Here is a 12,374-nt window from a genome sequence, read left to right as displayed (position 1 = left end):
GGCTCCCACGTGGGGAGGGGCAAAGAGTCCCCCAGAACGGACTCCCGTGTAGGGAGATGGAAAGGGTTCCACAGAGTTCCTTTCTTCTATGGCTTATAAAGGCTACAGATCCTTGTGCCTTAATATCCCCTCTGATTGGTCACTATTCCCTTAGACTGGTTACTATAGTAACTTCTGAGCTCCAAGGTCAACCTCACGTGTCCCAAGAGAGACATGTGAGGTTCTGCCCCCTCCTTCCTTATTGTTTTCCTATTCCCTTTGGGCTTTCTTCTTCTCTTTCTGGATGAAGGGCTTCCTTCTCTTTATTTTGTAAATATAGACCTTTTGCTGTTCCCAGGTCCCTCATTCTATGGAAATGTACCTTCTGTTGCTCTGCAGCCCTGTGCTTCCTCCATGGTCCCCTTAATTTCCAAAATTTCTAAAATTTACTAAAACCTGTCTTTTTCACCCCTAAAAATTCCTGCTTCATGAGGAAACTGAAAACTAAAACAATTATAAAAGGGCTCAGAGATAGTGGCCAAAGCTGAATTCGAGCTTTAAAGTCTCTCTGACTTTAAAGACTGTTCTTCCCACGACAGTGGGGCTATTTTGTTGTTGTTGATCTCTAAAACATAAAAAAACCCCAAAAAACCTAGTTGTAAAATGGCAGCACAATTAGTTTTATATTGTTCTGGTATCCAGCAAGGAGCGAAATGCAGTTTAGAAAGGCCCAAGAGGTCAAGAGAGAGATTTAAAGTCTCAGCATGGCCCCTCAAATGCTTGCTATTTTGGGTAAGTCATTTAGTTTTCCTTTTGTGCTTTAGTTTCCTTCTATTTAAAATTAGACACATGAGATCCCGCTCTGATCCGGCTGCACCGTGGAGATGGAGGGCGAGCGCCATGGCTGCGTAGAGCCCACCCCAGGTCGCGGAGCTGCTGGCCCAGGCCCGGGCGGCCTTCCGGGCGGAGTTCGGGGCCAAGCCCGAGCTGGCAGTGTTGGCGCCAGGCCGCATCAACCTCATCGGGGAGCACACGGACTACAACCAGGGCCTGGTGCTGCCCATGGCTCTGGAGCTGGTGACCATGAGGGTGGGCAGCCCCCGGGCAGATGGCCTCGTCTCCCTCCTCACCACCTCTGAGGGCGCTGACGAGCCCAGGCAGCTGCAGTTTCTCTCGCCCACAGCCCAGGGGTCCCTGGAGCCTGGGACCCCCCGATGGGCCAACTATGGCAAGGGAGTGATTCAGCACTACCCAGCCGCCCCCCTCCCTGGCTTTAGTGCGGTGGTGGTCAGCTCAGTGCCTCTGGGGGGTGGGCTGTCCAGCTCGGCCGCCCTGGAAGTGGCCACGTACACCTTCCTGCAGCAGCTCTGCCCAGACTCGGGGACAATAGCTGCCCGGGCCCAGGTGTGCCAGCGGGCCGAACACAGCTTCGCAGAGGTGCCCTGCGGCATTACGGACCAACTCATCGCTCTGCTGGCGCAGAGGGATCGACTGCAGGTCCCTGGAGACACGCCTGGTGCCACTGTCAGACCCCAAGCTGGCTGTGCTCATCACCAGCTCCAACGCCCGCCACTCCCTGGGCTCCAGCCAGTACCCGCTGCGGCGCCGCCAGTGTGAGGGAGTGGCCCGGGCGTTGGGCAAGGAGAGCCTCCGGGAGGTGCAGATGGAGGAGCTGGAGGCGGGCAGAGAGCTGGTGAGCAAGGAGGGCTTCCGGCGGGCGCCGCACGTCGTGGGGGAGATCAGGCGCACGGCCCAGGCAGCGCTGCCCTCAGACGGGGCGACTACAGAGCCTTAGGCCGCCTCATGGTGGAGAGTCACCACTCCCTCAGGGATGACTACGAGGTGAGCTGCCCGGAGCTGGACCAGCTGGCGCAGGCCGCGCTGTCTGCGCCCGGGGTTTATGGCAGCGCATGACGGGCGGCGGCTTTGGTGGCTGCACGGTGACTTTGCTCCAGGCTTCCGCTGCTCCCCAAGCCATGCAGCACATCCAGGAGCAGTATAGCGGTACCGCCACCTTCTACCTCTCCCAGGCCGCTGACGGTGCCCAGGTGCTGCCGTTGTGAGCTCCCCTGGGGTGGCCCACGCGGGCAGGGGCTGCCGGGCAGCAAGCAGGAAGCTCCGTGCGGCTGGTGCCTGCCCTCCGCACCTGGGCGCTCAATAAACTTGTGCCTCAGAAAAAAAAAAAAAAAAATTAGACACATGAAAGAAGGTGAAGGGATTAGCCAAAAAAACATATACCGGGGTGGGCAAAAGTAGTTTAGAGTTGTGAGTACATGAAACACAAAGTTTATAAAGTTATTGTCATAATAATAACTTGAATGTCTTTTCCATACAAACTGCTGTAAGCCTACTTTTGTCCATCTCTGTAGGTAAAACATAGACACAAAACAGTGTGGTGATATCGAGAGGGAAAGGAGGTTAGGGGCTGGAGGTGGGCAAAGGAGGTGCATGGAGATGGAAAGAAACTTTGCCTGGGGCGATGAACGCCTGATGCAGTGTGCAGATGATGTTTTATTGAGTTGTATACTTGAAACCTGTATGGTTTTGCGAACTAATGTCACCTCAATAAATTCAATTAAAAAATAGCCCAGCCAGTGGTTGAGCATGGACTTATGAACCAGGAGGTCACAGTTTGATCCCTGGTCAGGGCACATGCATGGGTTGTGGGCTTGATCTCCAGTGAGGGGCATGTAGGAGGCAGCCAATCAATGATTCTCTATCATCATTGATGTTTCTATCTCTCCCTCTCCCTTCCTCTCCAAAATTAATAAAATATATATTTTAAAAAATAAAATTAGAGAACTAGAAGATTCATTAGGTTTCATTTTAATTATAGCACTCTTAAGTTCTTTTAAAAATCCTCATCCAAGGATATCTCTGAGAGACCAGTCGGGAGCCGAAAACCAGTATTACAGGCTTTATTAGGGGAAAGAGACCTGCCGGGCTGTCTCGCAATGGGAGGACAGCAACTCCTGCAGAGGTGGGCACACCTTTTGAGGGGCGGAATGGGAAGAGGTGGGGGCTTAGTGTACTCGGCGCGCGCTGATTGGTGGCTTAATGTATGGTCCATATAGGAACTAGGGCTAGGGTATTTGGCAGGTGTTGATTGGTGGTTCAATGTATAGTCCATATAAGGTACATGGTTAGTCACTCAGGTATTTTCTGGCTGCAGGTTACGTCATACTCCGTCCACCAGTTGTGGGGAAGGGAGGATCTATCAATCTTTATTGATATTTTTTGAGAGAGGGAGACAAGGAGAGGGAGAAAGAGAGAGAGACAGAAACATCAGTGTGAGAGGGAAACAATGTTGAGCTGCCTCCAGTAGGCGTCCCCACAGGTTATTGAACCCGCAACCTTTTGGCTACAAGACGACACTCCAACCAACTGAGCCACCCGGCCAGGGGTAAGTAAAGTTTTCTTTACTTACAATATTCCTCTCAGAGAAATGCTGAATATATTTTCTTCATGCAGAAAATCTTTTAAAATATTAAGAAGGCACTGCAGACCTGAGAATAATAGCAAGCATTGAAATACATTGGCTGCCCTTTAGAGATAAAGGACTGATTGCATTTTGCCCCACATTATGTTAGAACAGCATTTTATCATTGCATCTTGCTTTGATTGATATTAGGCAGCTGTCAGCATGGACATGTGGTATTTTCCTTGACTGAAAGCAGACCACATGAGCCTATAATTTAAAACATTCAAACAGGAAGGAATTGTGGTTTTCACAATGGATGGTCAAAAGGTCAGGTTGGTGATGGAGCTGTCTTCTGAGGATTGTTACCATGGTTACCAGGGCTTCACTTGCAGCATTTAATGGAGAGCCAAATGCTTCCTGCTGTGGAGCAGCTGAGGTGCTCCCACAAGGGCATGACCTGAGGCTGAAATGATCAGACAGTATTGAGATAAGGGATTGCCTGTAAAGCTGCAGAGTCAAATGCTGTCTCCTAGAATTCTGCGGAGACCAATAAATCAAAGGAAGCAGGACAGGTTGCCTGGAGTGAGATCAGCAACCAGACATTTTACTACAGTTCATTGATACCAAAGGCCATAAAAAACTATGCTCTGTACAATGTTTCTATCTGTGTCACACTAAGAGCTATATTTTCTTTATCCCATTGAATCATGGGTTCTCATCAAGCCCAGTTTGTTAATTTCCTCGTTGACATCCCTGATAGAATACTCAGCTAGGAATTTCAGAGTCATTCTTAAGTTTTTACCCACCCTCTGTGGAGCTAAATGTGTGGACTTTTAACTTTCTACCTGGCTTCATATGCATTATTTTATTTTGTCTTCATAACAACCTTATGAGGTATGTATTGTTATTTTCTCTATTTTACAGATAAGGAAACTGAGCCACAGATTTGAAATGACAGTGTTATGGGTTGGCTCAACGAGATAGACCACCAACTCAGAATTTAAATTTAAAAGCCTTTTATTAAGCTGGCCAGCTGACCACAGCACCTATCTCCCCCTCTGGGAGATTCGGAGCACGTGGCCCCAACCAAGTGTGCAGCAAGATCTTTTATTGCCAACTACACAGTGTTAGAAAAAAAGAAAAAACTAACTACAAAGCGGTTCATTAGCCGTTCCTGGTACTGTCAGGGTAAAAAGTTTAGATAAAATTTACAAGCAGGGTCATACCTGGCTGGGTTCAATCATAACACATTGCTTTTCTAGCGAGATAATTAGCAATTTTTCTCTCCCATGGTCCCTGCCCTTGACACAATCGGTAACTTTTTCCAGGCCACAGTCCCTCCCTGCAACACATTCAGTAAGTTTCTCATGTTTCATTTCCTCCCCCAGCACAACAGGTCCAAGTAGTCACAGGTAGTAAGTGGTGAGACCAGTATTTCCAACCATGTCTGTCTGACTCTATAGCACATTTTCTTCCAGTGTAGCAATCAATGACCAAATCTCATGACTTCTACCTCCCTAATATTTCTTGATTCATTTGCTTCCCCATTTTTCCATGGCCACTGCTTTAGTATAGACCTTTATCAACCTGCACCTGGATTTTTGCAAAAAGTCTGCTACAGGTATATATTTATCTCCACAGATTGCCCTGCCAATAGAGTGATCTTTACAAATGCATCAAATACAAATCTGATCAAGTTACTCCTCTGCTTAAAATCCTTCAAATATACATACTATAAAGTCCAAACTCTTTAGCCTAGCAACAGCATTCTTTACAATTTAATCTTACTTGTCTTTGCTGCCTGAGCCATTTCTTGCCACCTTTCCTAAGAACACCCTCACTCTAATCACCCAGTACACCAACATCTTGCCCTTTCCTGAACATAACATAGACGTCTACTCTTTCATGTGTTTGCCATTCTAGGCTCCACACATCATGAAATAGTCAGTAATGCCAGGGTACCTTTCCTTGTTAGGGCTAGGGTGAAGAGGGCATAATTTATAGTGTAACATAGGAGAAAAAAACACTGGGATTTTTCTTTGTTTTGTTTGTTCACTTGTTCAGAATTAAAGAAAAGCCCCTGAGTGGCTAAGACACTCCGTTAACCGGTGTGAAAGCTTAGAGCTGCTACAAAGCCCACCCACTGCAGAGCTAGGCCTCAGAAGCTGCCTGCACACCAGTGGGTGCGCCTTTGCAGAGCACCTGGTGGACGGAGGCACAGTGATGAAGTACTTTTACGTTCAGCAGTAGCAGGTCTGAGCAGAAGCATTCAAGAACCAGTCACTAAATGTATACAACTATGTACATGTGTTTATAAAGCATTCCTTAAAATATTTGCCAACCCATTCCATTTCAGTGAAATATGAAAACTTTATCCTACCATCTATTCAAATGTAAATGTAATTTGTAAGCCAAGATATTTACATTTACTTATAGAAATTTTATGTTTCTCAAGTTGTGTAATTCTAACAGTAAAACATAACCTTTGACTATTATTTTATAATATTTGCTCAATGATATTTCTTTACAATATATATTTAACTTAATGCCTTGACTGATTTTGTCACCCCAAAAGCTATTTTTTAAGTAAAACTTCAGAGATGATAAGTATATGTAAATCTATCTTGCCATTTGCTCTCTGAAAGTGAGAAAGACATAAACTAAATTAGTTTTGTGGAAATTTTTATTGTTTCTATGTGATTGCCTTGCCTGTTGAAAGAAGAAATAGAGACCTTGATGTTCTTCTATGCCTTTGGTTCACCAGAGAGTTTAGTTTAGTTTTGGGTGCACTGTCATAACCTAGGAAAGATGATAATTTGATACATATAGCAGCTGAAGTAGTTTTGAAAACAACCAGAGCGAAAACATGTGTTTGCAATGCAAACTTTCAATAGAGTTGGTGTTGGGAGTAGAAATAGTATCACTGCTATTGATACAAATCATAGCCTGCTTGGTCTTTTCTTTCTATTATGAGATATGATTCTAACATTAGTTCATCTATATCAGCAAGATTCAGCAGTAAGATCCCTCCTGCTGCGAACTTCCTATATTACAAAGGAATGAATATTTTTTAAGCTGGAAGTGTGACATTACTGAATTTATTGAACTTAAATCCTTGCCAGTTCTTAGGACTGTAACACCTTTTCCAAATAGGGTTTCTAGTTGTATGTTGTTGTCTCTTAATCTTGAGAGATGATTCTATTAACATGTTCATGAGAGAGATTTTGAAATTATTGATTCTTATACATATAGAATCCTTATTAAAAGAGAATGCAATTCTTGGTAGGAAATATGGATTTCTTTTAAATTTTTTCTGGGGTGTTTCTAAGACACTAGAACATTCTTTTCTGTCCTTTGTTGGTAACAGTCTCCATGCACCTCACCCAGGGGCCTCTTGATTGCTGGGATGAAAAAACATAGCTCTGAGCCTGCAGTAAGTTGCTGAGCGCACTGTAATTTATCACTTGATTTATTAATACCAGGTCTTAGTTCTGAGCTATTTTTTCAGCAACATTCTTCAAGAAGACTTGATCCCAGGCCAGCTCTCTACATAGGCAGAGGAGATAACTGCTTTATGTATTTAACTAAAAAGCTTGCCTAACCCTAATTTAAATTTACTATTAATAATGAGAATGCAAATCATAAGAGCTAATCCTATATAATAAAAGGCTAATATGCAAATTGTCCCCTCCGGAGTTTGACCAAGAGACCAGGAATTCAATCACTCGTTATGATGTGCGCTGACCACCAGGGAGCGAAATGGAACATGGTGGACAATCAGTGGCAGCGGTGGCGGGGTGCTGAGGGAGCGAAGGAAGGAAGAGGCGGGGGGCGAGGAGGTGGGGAGGTGTGGAACCTGATTGGCCCTGATCTCTGGCCAGGTCTATGAACCCTACCCATCCATGAATTTTGTACACCAGGCCTCTAGTACTCCTATAATACTTATTACATGCAAACTATTGGTCAAGGTGCTTTGTGTGTGTGTGTGTGTGTGTGTGTGTGTGTATGTACATATAATAGAAAAGTATGTGTGTGTGTGTGCACAAAAGTAGGCTTACAGTTGTTTGTATGGGAAATAATATGGTAATTAATAAGTAATAATACAAGAATAAACTTTCAGAAACTCACAATTGTAAACCTATTTTTGCCCCCCATGTGTACATATATATATATAAATATATTAATCCCTACAACAACTTTAAGAGACAGGTATACCATTATTATTCAGTTTACCCATGAGAAAACTGAAGAAAGCACAGAGATGCTAAGAGTCATGCCTAAGTGTACACAGCTAGTGTTAGTAAGTGACAGAGCAGGATTTGAACTCAGGCAACACGGTTTCCCATAAAAATTTAACCACCATGTTCTACTGTCTCTCGCCATTTGAGAAATATAGATTGAGTTCCTCAACTCAGTGCTAAGTAGCAGTGAATCAAATAAGTGTAGTATTTGATTCCACATGGACCAAAGATTGCTGGGAGTTGCAAACAAAGAAATGGACCAGTAAAAGTCTGGTATAATGAGCTAACATGAAAGCATCTCTTTTGAATCAATCATATATGATCACTAGATAAAATATGATAATTTTCATACATAGCCATTGAAAATAGAAAGCAATGCCTAAAAGCCTGCTGTGATATATAGATGGGCTCTGAGAGCAATAATCAAGAAGTATGAATGAAAAGTTCATGGGCATATATGAACTTGATCTGGACTTCATTCTGGGACATGAGTTTTTGATATACATTCAGAAGCTGATAGCTAGGCTTCAGGCCCTGTGCACATGCCGAGCTAACACTGACTATCTGTAAATTTAGAGAACTTAACTCTGTCTTATCATTAAATAAATGGAACCAAGAGAAATTCTTCCCCCGGCCCACAGACATGGAAAAGTTTGAAGCTTCGGTAGATTTGAAGTTAATACACCTGAATAAGTCTTTTTGAGTAACTTCTTAGATTATGAAACCAGTTCTCTGGTTCAAATAGTTCTTACCCTTCCTGAGAAGTTCTCCTTGGGGATTGTTGGTGTCTTTACTGCTGGTTGGGACTATCTCAGTTCATCAGAGACTCCACCAAACAAAGCTGGGCTCTCAATCAGTTCTTACAGGATACTCAATGCTATAAATTTGCCAATCTTTTCTCCACAGGCAAAGTTCACTCATCAAAGGTTATTGAAAGGAGTCACCTTTGTCAGACTAATCAGTGAAGGCTTTGTAACATTTTTATCCTCAAGGTAATGATTATTAGCTTACTGCCCATTTATACCACTAGAAAGAGCCATGCAGGTGACTCCTAAAAAAAAAAAAAAAAAAGATTCAACATGATTTATCTCCATTCATGGAGGAGGAAAGTGACCAGCAGCTCATTATAGTTCTGCTCAATCAAGCTTTCCTCTGCAGGTACAAATTCCTGCAGGAAAAGTTTGGACAAAATAGAGGGAAATATTCTTTTTAAAATTGATTTTTAGAGAGAGAGGAAGGGAGATAGAGAGCTAGAAATATCCATGAGAGAGAAACATCATCCATGGACTGCCACCTGCATGCCCCCTACTGGGGATGGTGCAACCCAGGCATATCCCTGACTGGGCAATTGAACCAGTGACCTCTTGGTTCATGGGTTGATGCTCAGTCACTGAGCAACACCAGCCAGGCTCTGGAAATATTCTTTTAACCAAATACTATGTATGTCATTGTTCCTTGAATTGTATTCCTCAAAAATATCCATGTGTCTAAGTCCTAACTTTCAGTAGTTAAGAATGTGAACCGTTTTTGCAAATAAGGTTTTTTAGATGTAATTAATTAAGATGAGGTTACACTGGAAAAGAATGGGCCCCTAATCCAGTAGGATTGGTGTCATAAAAAGGGCAAATTTTGGCACAGGCATACACACAGGAAGCACCATGTGAACATGAAGATGGTCGTCTACAAGCAAGGAGAGAGAGGAACAGGTCCTTCCCTCACAGCCCCCAGAACTAATCAAACCTGCTGACACCTTGATCTTGGACTTCTATCTTCTAGAACTGGGAGACAATGAATTTCTGCTATTTAAGCCACTTAGTTTGTGACCCTAGAAAACTAATACAAACCCTTAGTACAGACAATGGCTCTAAGACCTGCTTATACTTCAGTTGGTATTTATTCTAGATTTTATGTAATCTGAAATTCTTCTATTCGTTACATACCATAAGATACTTAAAGATTTATAACATTTGATTACCTACCCTACATATCCTAAGTTGTCCTACCTAGCAAGTGGTGTAAAAGTCCTTTATCATAATGTGGGCTCATTTGCTTCAGGAAAAAATGCTCAAATATTCATTTAGTGGCAGAGGTGGTTCCTAGTCTCTTGGTTTGGAGCAGTGAGAAAGCTTTGTGATATGTCCCAAGATATAGGGCTCCAACAGGAGAGAAAAGGTTTTTAAAATAATTTTCAATTACAGTTGACTTTCAATATAATATTAGTTTCAGGTATATGGCACAGTGGTTAGACATATATAGTTATTACAATCTTATTGACTATATTCTGTATGCTGTACTTTACATCCCTGTGACCATTTTTGTAACTGCTAATTTGTACTTCTTAATCCCTTCACCTGTTTCACCAATCTCCCCAAACCTCTCCTATTGGGAACCATCAATTTGTTCTTTTTATCTATGAGTTTGTTTCTGTTTTGTTTATTTATTTTGATATTTAGATTCTACATATAAGTGAAACCATAGGGTACTTGTCTTTCTTTGTCTGACTTATTTCACTTAGCATAATATCTTCTAGGCCTATCCATGTTGTCACAATGGCAAAATATCATTCTTTTATGGTTGAGTAATATCCCATGGTGTATATGCACCACATCTTCTTTATCCATTAAGTTGCTTCCATATCTTGATTATTATAAGTAATGCTGCAGTGAACATAGGGATGCATATATCTTTTCAAATGGGTCTTTGGATTTCTTCAAATAGACACACAGAAGTGGAATTGCTGGATCTGTTTTAATTTTTTTGAGGAAACTCTATAGTGTTTTCCATAGTGGCTGGCACCGATTTAAAATGCCATCAATAGTGCACAAGAAATCCTTTCTCTGCACATCCTTGCCAACACTTGTTTGTTGATTTATTGACAATAGTCATTCTGACAGGTGTGAGGTAATATCTCATTGTGGTTTTAATTTGTATTCTCTGATAATTAGTGATGTTAACCTTATTTTATGTCTATTAGTCCTCTTTGGAGAAATGTCTATTCAGGTCCTCTGCCCATTTATTAATTGGATTGTTTGTTTTTTTGGCATGCAAAAAAGAAGAGAAAAGAAAAGAAAAGAGACCACTTTCTTAAACCATATAAAAAATGAACTAAAAATTAAGTAAAGACTTAAATGTGAGACCTGAAACCATAAAACTCCTAGAAGAAAACAGGCATTAAATTCTTTGACATCACTGTTAGCAATATTTTTGGATGTTTCCTAGGGCAAGGGAAACAAAAGGGAAAAAAAACCCCAACTCTAATGGGACTACATCCAACTAAAAAGTTTTTACACAGTAAAGGAAACAATCAACAAAACAAAAAGAACCTACGGAATGGAAGAAGATATATGTTAATGATGTATCTGATAAGGGGTTCATATTCCAAATATATAAGAAATTCATACAAAATAACACAAAAACAAAACAAAAAGCAAAATCTAACAATCCAATTAAAAAATGGAGAGAAGGAGCTTTAAAGTTGAGTTTCTGGCCATTATATACCCCTGCTGATAATGCAATTCACATCAGTACTCCTCTGAGCTCTTCTGAATCAGATCAGACAGTGCCTCCACAGGGTTTCTATTTTAATTTCAGCTTTTCCCACATGGATAAAAGTTGCTGAATTCTTTTGGGTTTATGTTGTTGTTTTTTTCTTAAAGCAAGGAGGATGGAATGTATTATTTTCCGAAATAAGCACTGTCACCATTCATAAGATTCAGATTGTATTAGTAACATGGAGAAGCTCACTTGCCTGAAAATGTGACTACTGAAACATGAGACAGCATATTTCTAAGTCTGTATAATTGCATCTGTACTGTTATTTACTGTAGGAAATTAGGCAGCATCCACAGGAATTACCTTCTTTTGAAAATTATTTCAACCATCATTTGCTTTTAGAAACTATTGAGTTATTTGGAAGTAGTTTCTGCACTTTAAATAAAATCACATTTAAAAATGACAAAAACCTTCTAGTCAATATGTTTTTATATCCAGAACCTGGAAGTGTGTTCAAATATATCTTCTTTACATAATATTTCACTAAAAACTGTGCAAAACATTGTGGTTTTCTTTTTTTCAGGAAGACTGGCTTTTTTTGTTTTTAATTAAGAAAAGACTTTCAAAAGGATACATCCTACATACTTCCATATATGCAACATTTGTGAGATAACATAATTATAAAGATGGAGAATGGGTTAGTGGCTGCCAGGGGTTAATGATGGGGAAGGAAATAGGTTTGGCAATAAAGGAATAACATCAAGGAACCTTACAGTGATGGTATGGTTGAGTATCTTTGATGATGATTAGGAAGGTACAAGTACACAAATGAATACATGTGTAACTGGTGAAATATGAATAAGCTCTATGGATTACACCAATGTCCTGACTTTGATATCTATATATATAAAAGCCTAAGCAACTGGAGGACTGGCCAGTAGCTATGATGCACACTGTCCACCAGGGGCAGATGCTCAATGCAGGAGTGGAAATCACAGGCATGGAAACACGGAACAGTCTGATGAATCTCAGAGAGAAGGGGGGAGGAAGAAGGGTGGGAAGAGATTAACCAAAGATCTTATATGCATACTAGAGGCCCTGTGCATGGATTTGTGCACCAGTAGGGTCCCTCAGCTTGTGCCCTCCTTCAATCCAGGACCCCTTGCAAGATGTTGGACCCCCACAGGCCAGGCCAAGGGGCCCCATCAGTGCACTGGGCCTCTAGCTATACTGTAGTTGTG

At 41.8% G+C, this 12,374-nt stretch overlaps 1 pseudogene; it reads left to right on the top strand.

Annotated features, from left to right (window-relative positions):
• Nucleotides 1–879: 879 nt before the first annotated feature.
• LOC139009971 (galactokinase pseudogene) lies at nucleotides 880–2,042 on the top strand (annotated as a pseudogene).
• Nucleotides 2,043–12,374: the final 10,332 nt, after the last annotated feature.

The sequence above is a fragment of the Myotis yumanensis genome, unplaced genomic scaffold, assembly GCF_028538775.1.
Source record: "Myotis yumanensis isolate MYYU_CA2020_CCGP unplaced genomic scaffold, mMyoYum1.0.hap1 SCAF_5, whole genome shotgun sequence".
NCBI lineage: Eukaryota > Metazoa > Chordata > Mammalia > Chiroptera > Vespertilionidae > Myotis > Myotis yumanensis.
Note: the sequence above shows the minus strand (reverse complement) of the source record. Positions and strands in the feature narration are given on the sequence as shown.